This window comes from Periplaneta americana, chromosome 12 (genome assembly GCF_040183065.1).
Source record: "Periplaneta americana isolate PAMFEO1 chromosome 12, P.americana_PAMFEO1_priV1, whole genome shotgun sequence".
In the NCBI taxonomy this organism is placed as follows: Eukaryota; Metazoa; Arthropoda; class Insecta; order Blattodea; family Blattidae; genus Periplaneta; species Periplaneta americana.
The window spans coordinates 159,252,758-159,267,175 of record NC_091128.1 but is presented as its reverse complement, the minus strand read 5'-3'; the positions used below and the strand labels follow the sequence as shown (position 1 = coordinate 159,267,175).

At 35.0% G+C, this 14,418-nt stretch overlaps 1 protein-coding gene and 2 non-coding genes across 3 annotated transcripts in view; 1 reads left to right on the top strand and 2 right to left on the bottom strand.

Annotated features, from left to right (window-relative positions):
* The window catches only part of SPR (Sex peptide receptor), a 1,638,905-nt gene that overhangs the window by 430,819 nt on the left and 1,193,668 nt on the right, over positions 1-14,418 (top strand). The gene's annotated exons all lie outside the window — the stretch shown is intronic.
* Positions 8,405-8,476, bottom strand: TRNAD-GUC (transfer RNA aspartic acid (anticodon GUC)). The gene has a single exon. It is a non-coding gene; the product is annotated as a tRNA-Asp (tRNA).
* On the bottom strand, positions 8,690-8,761 carry TRNAD-GUC (transfer RNA aspartic acid (anticodon GUC)). Its single transcript has one exon. It is a non-coding gene; the product is annotated as a tRNA-Asp (tRNA).

The following is a 14,418-nucleotide window of genomic DNA, read 5'->3' as shown; positions in this document are numbered from 1 at the left end:
TCTTGGATGACTGCACAGATGATTGGAATTTTGGAAGATTATACAATTGATTGGATTGTTGAATTATTTTCCATATTATGTATCCCACTGTGTTGTTGTTTTTTATTATAAATCTATTTTTTGTGAACATTTTATTCAATTGTCGGTTTCTGGTTTAATTATGTAAATCCCACTTAATTGTAATCTAATACTAATATGTATACTAATGTGTTTACTTTTATTTTTACTGTGTACATTTTTTTTATTGAATTATCGGCTTCTGTTTTTATGTGATTCGTAGGGGAAAGGCCCCTATATTGAACCACTTCGCCTTCAACACTAAATTGTGGCAATAATCTCAAATCAAATTTATCAGGAAAATATGCATTACATTTGCAGACTCTTTGGCTATACATAGCCTGAACACAATTGCTAATTAATATTATCGTTATTTAAATAAAAAATTAAAACAGGGAAGGTGCGAAATGGTCCAAATTAGGAACATGGTCTTTAAATTGGACCAGCCTTATCTTAAAATGAACCACATCATTTTAAATTCGGAAACATCTTTATCAATATAAAATATAAATATTTTTGTCCTATAATTAAAGCTATTATTTAATTAGCAACAAAAGTACAAAAGAAGTTTGTGATTATAATGTCAGTTTCCTTCAAAACTGGAGTTTTTAGATAATAATAAAAAAACACCTTGTTTTTAGAACATGAATTACAAATATAAGGTTTTCATTGTTATGTAAAATTGTCCATTATCCACAGTCTTCACAGTAAAACACTTTCTGTTTAGCACTAACGTTTGAACATTTTTGGTGAAGCCATATCCTACATTTCATGCACTGGATCATATCCATCATTTCCGACAATTCACAATTTTTCTTGTCTTCATTTTCTGGTTGACCATATTGGACCTTTCTCTTTAACGGTTTATTTCTTGGTGTCGATGTAGACCTACCTGCTACCTTCTTGCTTTGCTTTTCCTTCAACTCATTCCTGTAAGGACTGCTTATGACGAATGCAACTGACGTGGTTTTTTGTTTCCTTGATCTGGTAAGTTCAGGAATAGGGGATATTTCAGCAACAGTGTTAGGCCTACGCCTAATTATGTTTGGAGATTTTTCTGGACAGTGAGAATTGAACGTAGAAATGTATTCAGTATTGTTAGGCCTACGAGATTGAAAAGAGGGAACTAGATTTTGTGAAGGTGAGTTTGGAACACTTGTGTTAGGGTCATTCTCATGGTTGATGGCAGTAGGAGCGAAGTCGCGGTCCTGGAAATTGTTTGTGTCGAGTGGCCCAATTCCAGTTTTCGCAAATCCACTCGTTGCATTTACCACTGTAGCAGCTTTAACATAAGCTTCTCCTATTAAAGCTGATACCTGACACTGAGTTATATTTCGAGACGGGTTACTTCGAAGCCATTTGTCTGCAGTCTGATTGTGGTATGAAGAAAGACACGTCACGTGGTTGAAGCCTGTGCGTTGTATGTGCGAGCAAAGAAAGCATTACAATACCATTTTCCTGAGCAAGAATGATAGCTTCTACATTCTTGGTGTGAGTGGAATGGCCATCAAGGATAAGTAACACTTTATTATTAGTGCTGGGGTTCACAATGGCGATGAAATGTTGAAACCACTTAAGAAATAACTCGCTAGTAATCCATCCACTTTCAGAACATGTGCATATCGCACCTGGTGGTGCACCGGTCTTCAGTGCATCCTTAAATCTCAGCCTTTTGAAGATCAACATGGGAGAAACATACGTTCCTTTTGCACTCATGTAACACACATAGGTTGTGTTGGTGTCTCATTCACCACTTGTCAGATATATCTATTTGCACGAGATATTCACAGTTGGAAACTCCTAAAATATAACAATGTTTCTTAAATTGGACCAGTTCAATATAGGGTTCAAACGGTGGTTCAAAATACGGGCAAAGCCATTTTACATTCTTTAGTAACTGTGAAACACGGAAACGTGTTGCTTGAAAGAGTTTACGCATGGATATTGTTGCTATGTAACTACTTCACAACATGCAATAGATTAAGATTATCACAATCTTACCTGATTTGTCGTACAAGCTTAGCTAGGAGAGTCAAATATTATATCAGAAGCACCATAATCACACAACACTTCTTACAGCTGAAACCATTGCTCCGAACGCAAGGTCAACTGCACCCAGCATTCACTGCGCTACACAGTACACTTCTGTTTGGATTGTGGTGAAGTCTGTAGGACAGTTTGGGAAATAACCGAGTGTTTCAATTTAAGACACGGTTCAATATAGGGACCTTTCCCCTATTTGATTCTAACAACATTAATATGTATTTCACTATGTTTATTTTTATTTTACGAGGTAAATTTTATGTAACTACCTCTTTTGATCTCATTATGTACCTAAATTGTATCAGTATGTAATTACTTAATTCCGATCCAGTTTTATGTTCAACTATGTAAGCAAGTTTTAATCCTGGTTGAGTGTAAGAGAAGGCCTTACGACCTTAACTCTGTCAGGTTAAATGAAGCCATTATTATTATTATTATTATTATTATTATTATTATTATTATTATTATTATTATTATTATTGGAATTGTTGGATGAATGTACGTACAAATTACAGGAATTTTTGGATGATTGCACAGATGATTGGAATTTTGGATGATTATACAATTGATTGGAATTGTTGAATGATTTTCCAGATTATTGGATGAGTGTATAAATGACAGGAATTTCTGGATGATTGCACAGATGATTGGAATTTGTGTATGATTATATAATTGATTGGAATTATTGAATGACTTTCCAGATTATTGGAATTCTTGAATGAGTGTGCAAATGACAGGAATTCTTGGATGATTTCACGGAAGATTGAAGTTTTTGGATTATTTCACAAATTAATTGGAACTGTTGGACGATTTTACAAATAACTGCAGCGAAAACAAAATATTTTAATGGATGATAAACTATTCTGAAGTAAAAGAGCATTTCATTAACAATATTATAAAAGAAGTGCAAGGAGAAACGCATTCTGAAACTCTGCTTGGTTGGGAATTTGAATCATTATCGAATTTGTTTTAAAATGAATAATTGAATGCCAGAATGATTAAGTTCGTGTGGGGCGTGTTAAATCATTAAGCGGGGATGAATAAATGACTACGCAATTAAAATGCAATCAGATATTAAAAGTCAATCGCTGTAATGGCTGTTACTGGGGTCGAACTGAGCGGCACAATAAATCCACATCCTCACGCTTCACTGTGCCTCGCTCTGGCGATGAATCAGACCCCTGGCAATACTGAACTTACCCATGTTAACGTGAGCATGTGAATAGCGAACAGAATTTACGTTTTGCCTAAAATATATCAGGATGAGGTGAAATATTGTAACCACAGTCTAGTATATACAGTCACGAAGCTTAATACGTAGTAAATATGCATCCATAGATAGTTGCTAACCACTAGGATCACTAATATCGCCTCATTACAGACAATGCGAAATAGTACCTGCACAGTCTATTGTTCCTAGCACCCTCACAACTCAAGCTTCGTGACCGTATATACTAGACTGTGCTGTAACTAGCTTTGAGGAAAATTTGGGTTTGTCGTCGTTACCAATGTCATATTCAGCAACTTTCTAATGTTTACACACGAACTTATTTTCTTTCACACTATGTCGAATTTCATATGTTTAATTTTTTTAAAAGATTGCAGAAAATTGAACTTTAAGCTTACTTACTTACTTAATTACTTACTTACTTACTGGTTTTTAAGTAACCCGGAGGTTCATTGCCGCCCTCACATAACCCCGCCATTGGTCCCTATCCTGAGCAAGATTAATCCAATCTCTATCATCATATCCTACCTCCCTCAAATCCATTTAAATATTATTTTCCCATCTACGTCTCGACCTCCATAAACGTCTTTTTCCCTCCGGCCTCCCAACCGACTTTAAGCTACTGTAATAATTGCTTACGTCACTCAACTTCCACCAACATAAAAACATAACATAAGAAACCTTTTAAATTCATGTAAACAGAAGCTTTTATCATCCAGTCTGCTGTCAAAAAATTTGAAAGTTAGAATTTATAAAACAGTTATATTACCGGTTGTTCTGTATGGTTATGAAACTTGGACTCTCACTTTGAGAGAGGAACAAATGCTAAGGATGTTCGAGAATAAGGTGCTTAGCAAAATATTTGGGGCTAAGAGGGATGAAATTACAGGAGAATGAAGAAAATTACACAGCACAGAACTGCACGCATTGTATTCTTCACCTGACATAATTAGGAACATTAAATCCAGACGTTTGAGATGGGCAGGGCATGTAGCACGTATGGGCGAATCCAGAAATGCATATAGAGTGTTAGTTGGGAGACCGGAGGGAAAAAGACCTTTAGGGAGGCCGAGACGTAGATGGGAGGATAATATTAAAATGGATTTGAGGGAGGTGGGGTATGATGATAGAGACTGGATTAATCTTGCAGAGGATAGGGACCGATGGCGGGCTTTTGTGAGGGAGGCAATGAACCTTCGGGTTCCTTAAAAGCCATTTGTAAGTAAGTAAGTAACAGTCTATTGTTCCTAGCACCCTCACAACTCAAGCTTCGTGACTGTATATACTAGACTGTGTTGTGTATGTATGTATTTATTAACACTACAATTGGGTATTCACCCGGTGGTAGTGATATATAATATACAATAATTACAATTACATGAAATAAAATAAAATAAACGTAAATGAAATAAATAAAATAAACGCAAATCTATAAATAGTAGATCCAATGAACCTAGGACTATAAATAAAAACTATTCTATAATAACGCCTACGATAAGCAAAAGTAAATCTAACTTATAAGTACTTCTATTTCACCCAACTATTACCAACTTAAATAATACATATCACCTTAATTAATTACAGACGAACTTAATTACATATCATCTTAATTAATTACATATCACCTTAATTTATTTACATATCAACTAAATTACATATCATCTTAATTAATTACATATCAACTTAATTAATTATATATCAACTCAATTAATTACATGACACAACTTAAATAATTACACTGCACCTCCAATTAAATTTTCAGTCTAGTCTTCTCAACCTTTCTTTAAATGTATTGATTTTAAGAGGACCACCCTGAAAGATTGTCGCAGGTAAGCTGTTCCAGTCTACTATTGTGCGGTTAACAAAGGAAACTTTTGCCACGTCCATTCTTTGTTTTGTAATTAGCTTTGAGGAAAATTTGGGTTTGTAGTCGTCGCCAACGTCATATTCAGCAACTTTCTAATGTTTACATACGAACTTATTTTCTTTCACACATATGTCGAATTTCATGTTTAATTTCTTGAAAAGAATACAGAAAATTGAACTTTAAGCTACTGTAATAATTGCTTACGTCACTCAACTTCCACCAACATAAAAACATAACATAAGAAACATTTTAAATTCATGTAAACAGAAGCTTTTATCGTGCAAAAATTTATGTTAAATAAATATTTCTAGTTTGAGAGGTTAGATCACGATTTCAAGGCCGTCTAAACTTAGAACCATTAAGCAATAAGTATGCATGGAATTACAGCCTATTTTATTCATGATCACAATTTCATGGCCGTCTAAACCGTCCATATAATTAGCATTGTTGTAATGGGTTCTTCAGAATAATAAGGGCTGAATGTACAGGGTGATCCGTTTGGGTATGGATAAAATAAAAACACCGTAAAACATTTACTAATGAACTTCATTTGTTAAAACTTTGTGCATACAACACTGAAAGATGTGAGATTCCTCAGATCTCAACATGACCCCCTTTGCGCACCCTGCACAACTCATAACGGTGATGCAATTCAGCCCATGTCCGTTGTAACATAACAGGGGTGATTTGTTGAAAAGCTTGAGTAATTTTTACTCTCAGATCATCAATTTTCCTGGGTTTCTGTGAATAGATAATGTCTTTAACAAAACCCCACACGAAGAAGTCAGGAGGAGTTAGATCAGGGATCAGACTGTATATATGAATGTTAAATTTGTTACTTATTTGTGTTAAATGTAATATTTACGTTATGAAAAATCGAGTTAATGCATTAATTTCTTATTGAATGAAGTTTGTACATTGAATATCTATATTTATTTATTCTTCATTCTTTTTTTTTTCCATTTATATCTGTACCTGTGTCTTTTATTTAAGTAGTATGTATTTGTCTGTTTTTTTTTTTTCATTTGTATTTACACTTGTACCTTGCATTTGTATCTGTTTTTATATCTTTTTCATGTTGTCTCCAAATTTTATGTTCTAAGCAAATATTTGTACTGTCTTCTGTAATGAGGCTTTGCCCTGTTATAAACATAAATAAATAAATGGAATATTACATTTTCTCTGGCAGTGCGTAAAATGAATCGCAGTGTGTAAAGTGATTACTTACTTTTGTGCGAGATCGTGCGTATTTGCTTGTTTTGCGCACAGAACCAATACGCAGTAAGTGTGAAATACCACATTCAGTATTCCCAATGTACCACATATAACAATTTCCCTCTTCTTACCGCTTAAGCGCGACATTCATTTTACTACTTTAGGCTTTTAACATATTATTTTTAGAGACGTTTAACATAGTAATAATTATAAATTGGAAACTTACCACTGCAATTTCACCTAAATTGCAATGTTAATTATTGTTTTTAAATATTTGCAAAAATTAAGTAAAGTCTACTACCCCACGAAACTTATTGCATTCCTGATACAAGTAACATTAAGGAAGCCGTGAAAAAATCAACGAGATTCCAGATGCCGATGTTATTACTGCAATATGTTATATAAATAATATTGTTAAAATATTAAAATGAAAAATAAATCATTACATAACCTTACCGTTTGTTTTAAGTTCGCATTTATAGACTGGGGGGGAAAAAAAGACAGACGTATATCACGGCCTGCTGGAGTATAGTAAACACAGAAAACATTTTACAGCAACAATGTTGAAGAAAGATATTTTGGTGTTCCAAAGTTGGCGTTATTAAACAGAAACCAAGATGGAGATTTCATTGCAACTAATTAGAAATTCGTCTTTCAGGTATGTAATAAACGATCTTCGCACAAATTAATGTACGATACACGAGTGGTATGTTTGTTTTCATGTTCTCGGAAATTAAAAAAGCTCAACTACGTTTCGCTTTTTCAATCTTTTCCTCCAACATGAAAACGTCAACATACCGCTCTTGTAACGCATATTACTATTTTATGAACTAGTGTTTTAAAGACTCACTTTACGCACTCATAACAGTGGGTATATTGAAATATTACACACTATCGTGGAAAAAAAATATATATTGTACGTTACGTGGACGAAAGTGTTCCACACAAGCTTAATGACTCGTGTTAAGTATTCAAGGCAATGCTGTATAAAGGCTGAAGACGTCCCTGGGGACATCTCGCTCTACAACGGTACACACAAGTCAGTCACTGCTACTAACTATACATGCTTCGTTTCTTATGCTGGTGCTACCGTACGAAAACAGCTTCAAATTTTTTTCATGGTACGAAACAATGAGTTAAAAACTATAGAGAGGCCAAAGACCTCAGAAAGTTGAAGACAATTGAACATTGGTCCGCCATGTTTCGGTTAGTCAAAACAAAGGGGCGTGGCTCGGATGTTGTAGGAAATGACTGTGATGAAGTTAGTATTATTGTGAATTGAGTTACATATTAAGACTATGTTAATAAGTAAAAAGTAAAATACACACAAAATTTTACGTTTTATAACAGCTGTAGGCCTATGTTTTATTACTTTCACTAAATATAGCCCAGGTATTAAATGACAAGCTATACTCGATGCAACCAAAGCAAAGCACCTAAAGACGGATGAATTTAATCGGCAGAAGAAAAATAAATAATTTTTTGACTTCGTCACAAATTTAATTACCTTACAGCTAATCTAACCTAATATGAAATTATGTAATTCAGTGCTCAACAGGTGATTTCAAGAGAGACGGCGTATGTAACTAATAGGAGTAAAATATAGGAAAGGTAGTGGCGAAAATTAAAAAAAATCCAATAATTAAGCAAATCAATATTTCAGGTATAACTCCCTGTAAAGTTGATTTGAATAATTTCGAGGGAAAAATTGTTCCGGAGCCGGGTATCGAACCCGGGACCTTTGGTTATCGTGCCAACGCTCTACCACTGAGCTACCCGGGAACTCTAACCGACACCGATCCAATTTTTCCCTCTATATCCACAGACCTCAAAGTGGGCTGACAACGTCAAGCAACCAACTTCGAGTGCACACTAACTCCGTGTGACTTAAATTGTGGTTTTCTGTTAACGAACAGTGACGTGTATTATGCAAATCAATATTTCAGGTATAACTCCCTGTAAAGTTGATTTGAATAATTTCGAGGGAAAAATTGTTCCGGAGTCGGGTATCGAACCCGGGACCTTTGGTTTGACGGACCAAAGCTCTACCACTGAGCTACCCGGGAACTCTAACCGACACCGATCCAATTTTTCCCTCTATATCCACAGACCTCAAAGTGGGCTGACAACCGTCAAGCAACCAACTTCGAGTGCACACTAACTCCGTGTGACTTAAATTGTGGTTTTCTGTTAACGAACAGTGACGTGTATTATGCAAATCAATATTTCAGGTATAACTCCCTGTAAAGTTGATTTGAATAATTTCGAGGGAAAAATTGTTCCGGAGCCGGGTATCGAACCCGGGACCTTTGGTTTGACGTACCAACGCTCTACCACTGAGCTACCCGGGAACTCTAACCGACACCGATCCAAGTTAAGTTATTGAGAAAAATTCATTTGAAATTGGAATTAACACAGAGAACTTTTGAAAACTGCAATTATTAAAACTACAAATAACCTCTTAGCATGCAACATAATAATTAAAGAAGGACTCTAATAGAAAGTTACTCGTGATCATAACTGGCCACATTTATTGAAACGATAAGATACTTACGGTTAACATTGTTATCAGAAACAACAGGAGCCACAGCTAGGTACACTTCTTTTCGCGTGATGGAGACATCGTGTAGTCTAATATAATTTGAAACAAATATTGTCGCGTGATGGAGACATCGTGTAGTCTAATATAATTTGAAACAAATATTGTCGCGTGATGGAGACATCGTGTAGTCTAATATAATTTGAAACAAATATTGTCGCGTGATGGAGACATCGTGTAGTCTAATATAATTTGAAACAAATATTGTCGCGTGATGGAGACATCGTGTAGTCTAATATAATTTGAAACAAATATTGTCGCGTGATGGAGACATCGTGTAGTCTAATATAGTTTGAAACAAATATTGTCGCGTGATGGAGACATCGTGTAGTCTAATATAGTTTGAAACAAATATTGTCGCGTGATGGAGACATCGTATAGTCTAATATAACTTGAAACAAATATTGTCGCGTGATGGAGACATCGTGTAGTCTAATATAACTTGAAACAAATATTGTCGCGTGATGGAGACATCGTGTAGTCTAATATAATTTGAAACAAATATTGTCGCGTGATGGAGACATCGTGTAGTCTAATATAACTTGAAACAAATATTGTCGCGTGATGGAGACATCGTGTAGTCTAATATAACTTGAAACAAATATTGTCGCGTGATGGAGACATCGTGTAGTCTAATATAACTTGAAACAAATATTGTCGCGTGATGGAGACATCGTGTAGTCTAATATAATTTGAAACAAATATTGTCGCGTGATGGAGACATCGTGTAGTCTAATATAACTTGAAACAAATATTGTCGCGTGATGGAGACATCGTGTAGTCTAATATAACTTGAAACAAATATTGTCGCGTGATGGAGACATCGTGTAGTCTAATATAACTTGAAACAAATATTGTCGCGTGATGGAGACATCGTGTAGTCTAATATAATTTGAAACAAATATTGTCGCGTGATGGAGACATCGTGTAGTCTAATATAATTTGAAACAAATATTGTCGCGTGATGGAGACATCGTGTAGTCTAATATAATTTGAAACAAATATTGTCGCGTGATGGAGACATCGTGTAGTATAATATAATTTGAAACAAACATTGATCTCACACGTGTCTCGCAACTAGGCAGAGGCTTTTGCAGAATAAAACTGTTCTTACATTATTTTGAAAAATAATGACAAATTGTGTGTGATGCAAGTGTTAACTTTCCTCTTTGTTAACAAACAGAGCCCTACGCATTAATAAAAAGAAAATTGGAGTAGGCCCTATAGACACAATAAATACTGAACTCTTGATGGCACAAACTTATTAATACAGATACTTCGCTTATGCTCAGTCCGTCTTATCTTATAATTCTCTGCGGCAATGGTACTTGTATTGAGAGGGTTTAATTATCCAGCCACGAATATTATGATTTACGGTACATTTCATTTAAATCCGAGAGAATGAGACATTTTTGGAAATTTTAAAGTCTTAATTATTACTTTTTCATTTATAAATCAGCTTTTTACAAAACCTATAGCGAAATGTTTAAATTAAACATTGATATATCTGAAAAATATAATACATGTACCAACTCGTTGCAGTGTACCTTTGATAAGCACTCCTTGCGGAGGTTGGCGGTACTATAGACCGCCATGTTTTTTAGGGAACGATCCATAGTACTGTTGGCCTCCGCAGGGAGCGCTTATCAGAGGTCTTCAGCCTCTCTATAGTATCTAACTCGTTGGTACGAAACGATCAAAATTTCAAGTAAGGATCTCTAGATTTTTCATCTGTTTACGTCTGCTTTATTATGTTCTTTTTTTTTTTCATTTTCTTGTCGCTATATCTGTTTTATCTATGTTTTTATTTCACAAATAATAGAAAATTTATGACTAATAGAGGACGAAATCGGAAATTAAATAAGAGACAAACAATGTAACGAAAACAGATAGACGAAATATGCAGAAGAGTTATATGAGACAGGGAATCGTCCAGATGACTTAGCTATACAAGACGAAGCAACCGTATCAGAGGATGAAAGAGGGTTTTATATTTTAAGGGATATGACTCGGTTAAGAGGGAAGTATTATATGATATTCTTATTGAATTTGGTATTCCCAAGAAACTAGTTCGATTAATTAAAATGTGTCTCAGTGAAACATACAGCAGAGTCCGTATAGGTCAGTTTCTATCTGATGCTTTTCCAATTCACTGCGGGCTAAAGCAGGGAGATGCACTATCGCCTTTACTTTTTAACTTCGCTCTAGAATATGCCATTAGGAAAGTTCAGGATAACAGGCAGGGTTTGGAATTGAACGGGTTACATCAGCTTCTTGTCTATGCGGATGACGTGAATATGTTAGGAGAAAATCCACAAACGATTAGGGAAAACACGGAAATTCTACTTGAAGCAAGTAAAGCGATCGGTTTGGAAGTAAATCCCGAAAAGACAAAGTATATGATTATGTCTCGTGAACAGAATATTCTACGAAATGGAAATATAAAAATTGGAGATTTATCCTTCGGAGAGGTGGAAAATTTCAAATATCTTGGAGCAACAGTAACAAATATAAATGACACTCGGCAGGAAATTAAACGCAGAATAAATATGGGAAATGCGTGTTATTATTCGGTTGAGAAGCTTTTATCATCCAGTCTGCTGTCCAAAAATCTGAAAGTTAGAATTTATAAAACAATTATATTACCGGTTCTTCTGTATGGTTGTGAAACTTGGACTCTCACTCTGAGAGAGAAACATAGGTTAAGGGTGTTTGAGAATAAGGTGCTTAGGAAAATATTTGGGACTAAGCGGGATGAAGTTACAGGAGAATGGAGAAAGTTACACAACACAGAACTGCACGCATTGTATTCTTCAGCTGACATAATTAGGAACTTAAAATCCAGACGTTTGAGATGGGCAGGGCATGTAGCACGTATGGGCGAATCCAGAAATGCATATAGAGTGTTAGTTGGGAGACCGGAGGGAAAAAAGACCTTTAGGGAGGCCGAGACGTAGATGGGAGGATAATATTAAAATGGAATTGAGGGAGGTGGGGTGTGGTGATAGAGACTGGATTAATCTTGCTCAGGGTAGGGACCGATGGCGGGCTTATGTGAGGGCGGCAATGAACCTTCGGGTTCCTTAAAAGCCATTTGTAAGTAAGTAAGTAAGTAAGGGAACAAGTTGAAATAGAGCTTAGTAAAATGAAGACTGGGTACGCAACAGGAATTGATAGAATCCACATTGATTTAGTGAAATACTTTAGTGAAGATAAGAAGGAAATTCTGTCATTATGTAACGAAATACATGAGAAAAACGAATGTCCTGAAGATTTTTACGGAGACAGTGTTGATTCCAATACCGAAGAAAAATAATGTCAAGAAATGTAAAGGGTTCAGGACTTTCAGCCTGATATCGCACTCCGCGAAGATTCTCCTGTGAATACTGAATCGACGTTTATAATCTAAGATGGAAAACAGTTGGAAGAAGAGAAGTTTGGCTTCAGGAAGAGAAAAGGTTCGAGAAATGCAATTGGACTGCTACGAACAATCGGGGAAAGATACTTAAAGAAGAATAAACAAGTGTATGTAGTATTTGTGGATTTAGAAAAGGCGTTTGACAGAGTGGATTGGAATAAATCGATGGCGATCCTAAAGAAAATTGGTGTGGATTGGAAAGAGAGGAGGCTGTTCAGTAACCTTTATATGAAACGAGTCAAAGTCAGGATAGGAGAAAAAGTGAAAAAAGGGAGAGTAGTACGTCAAGGATGCCCATTATCAGTTAAGGTGTTCAACATCTACTTGGAAGATTTAGTGAAGAACTGTTTTCAGAACACGGGAGGAGTGATAGTAGGAGGAACAAGAATAAAGTGTATAAGATTTGCTGATGATATGGCGTTGTTAACAGAAAAGATGATACTAAGGGATATGCTACTGGAGCTAAATGACAGCTGTGAGCAGTATGGGATGAAGATAAATGCAAACAAGACGAAGAGGATGGTCGTAGGAAGAAAAATAAAGAAGGTAAACTTGCGAATTCTAAATGAGGCAGTAGAGCAAGTGGACAGCTTCAAATACTTGGGGTGTACTATAAGCAGTAACATGAGCTGCTGCCAGGAAGTCAAAAGAAGGATAGCAATGGCAAAGGAAGCTTTTTATAGAAAGAGAAGAATTTTCAGCGGAACTTTAGGAAAAAAACTAAGGAAGAGACTAGTGAAATGCTTTGAACGGAGTGTGGCATTTTATGGGGGCAGAAACACGGACATTACGACGAAGTGAAGAGAATCAAATAGAAGCATTTGAAATGTGGATATGGTGAACAATGGAGCATGTGAAATGGACAGACAGAATAAGAAATGAAGCTGTGTTGGAAAGATTGGGTGAAGAAAGAATGATGCTGAAACTGATCAGGAAGAGGAAAAGGAAGAATTGGCTGGGTCACTGGTTGAGAGGAAACTGCCTACTGAAGGATGCACTGGAAGGAATGGTGAACGGGAGAAGAGTTCGGGGTAGAAGAAGATATCAGATGATAGACGACATTAAGATATATGGATCATATGAGGAGACAAAGAGGAAGGCAGAAAATAAGAAAGACTGGAAAAAGCTGGGTTTGCAATGAAAGACCTGCCCGGTGCAGAACACAATGAATGAATGAATGAATTAATTAATATCTTTTTCATGTTATTGTCTCCATTTCTTAAGCTTTAAGCAACTATTTTAATGTCTATTGCATTTGGAGCTTTGCCCTGTAACAGACATATAATAAAATAAGTAGCCTAAATAAAACAAATAAATAAATAAATAATTAAATAAATAAATAAATAAATAAATAAATAAATAAATAAATAAATAAATAAATAAATAAATAAAATTAACAAATAATTAAACAAATAGACAAAATAAATGAATGTGTAAATAAATAAGCAGATGAGTACGTAAATAAGTAAATAAATATATTACATAATTAAATAAAGTAAATGTAAATATGTAATAAGTAAATAAATATTTAATATTTTGATACACGTATTATATAAGCTTACAGTTTCTTTTAAAGAATCGAGCTTCTTCTATTATGTAATATGTATGTGGCGATCGATTATATATAGGGGCTAATGTATAATATTTAGGGACCTTCAACACGGCAAATTTTATTACTTGAGCTATAAAAACAATTAATTAAATTTAAGAAAACGTGTTAATTCTAGAAGTCTTCAAAAATTACTGCTTTGATATAATGTAGACCTACTTTCATTTGTTCCTATATAAATACGCTATACAATTTGCAACCGATGACGGCCTTCGAAATTTTGCATATGCCCAGCTTAGATATATGTTTGCGAAAACAAAATGTATTCATTCGCGAAAAATGAAGTAGTTCTTATTTTTTCCGTAAATTTTACAGCATGTTGAGTTTTCCTGCGAATTTTATTAAAAAAATCACTAAGCATTCAATACTGAACATTTTGATT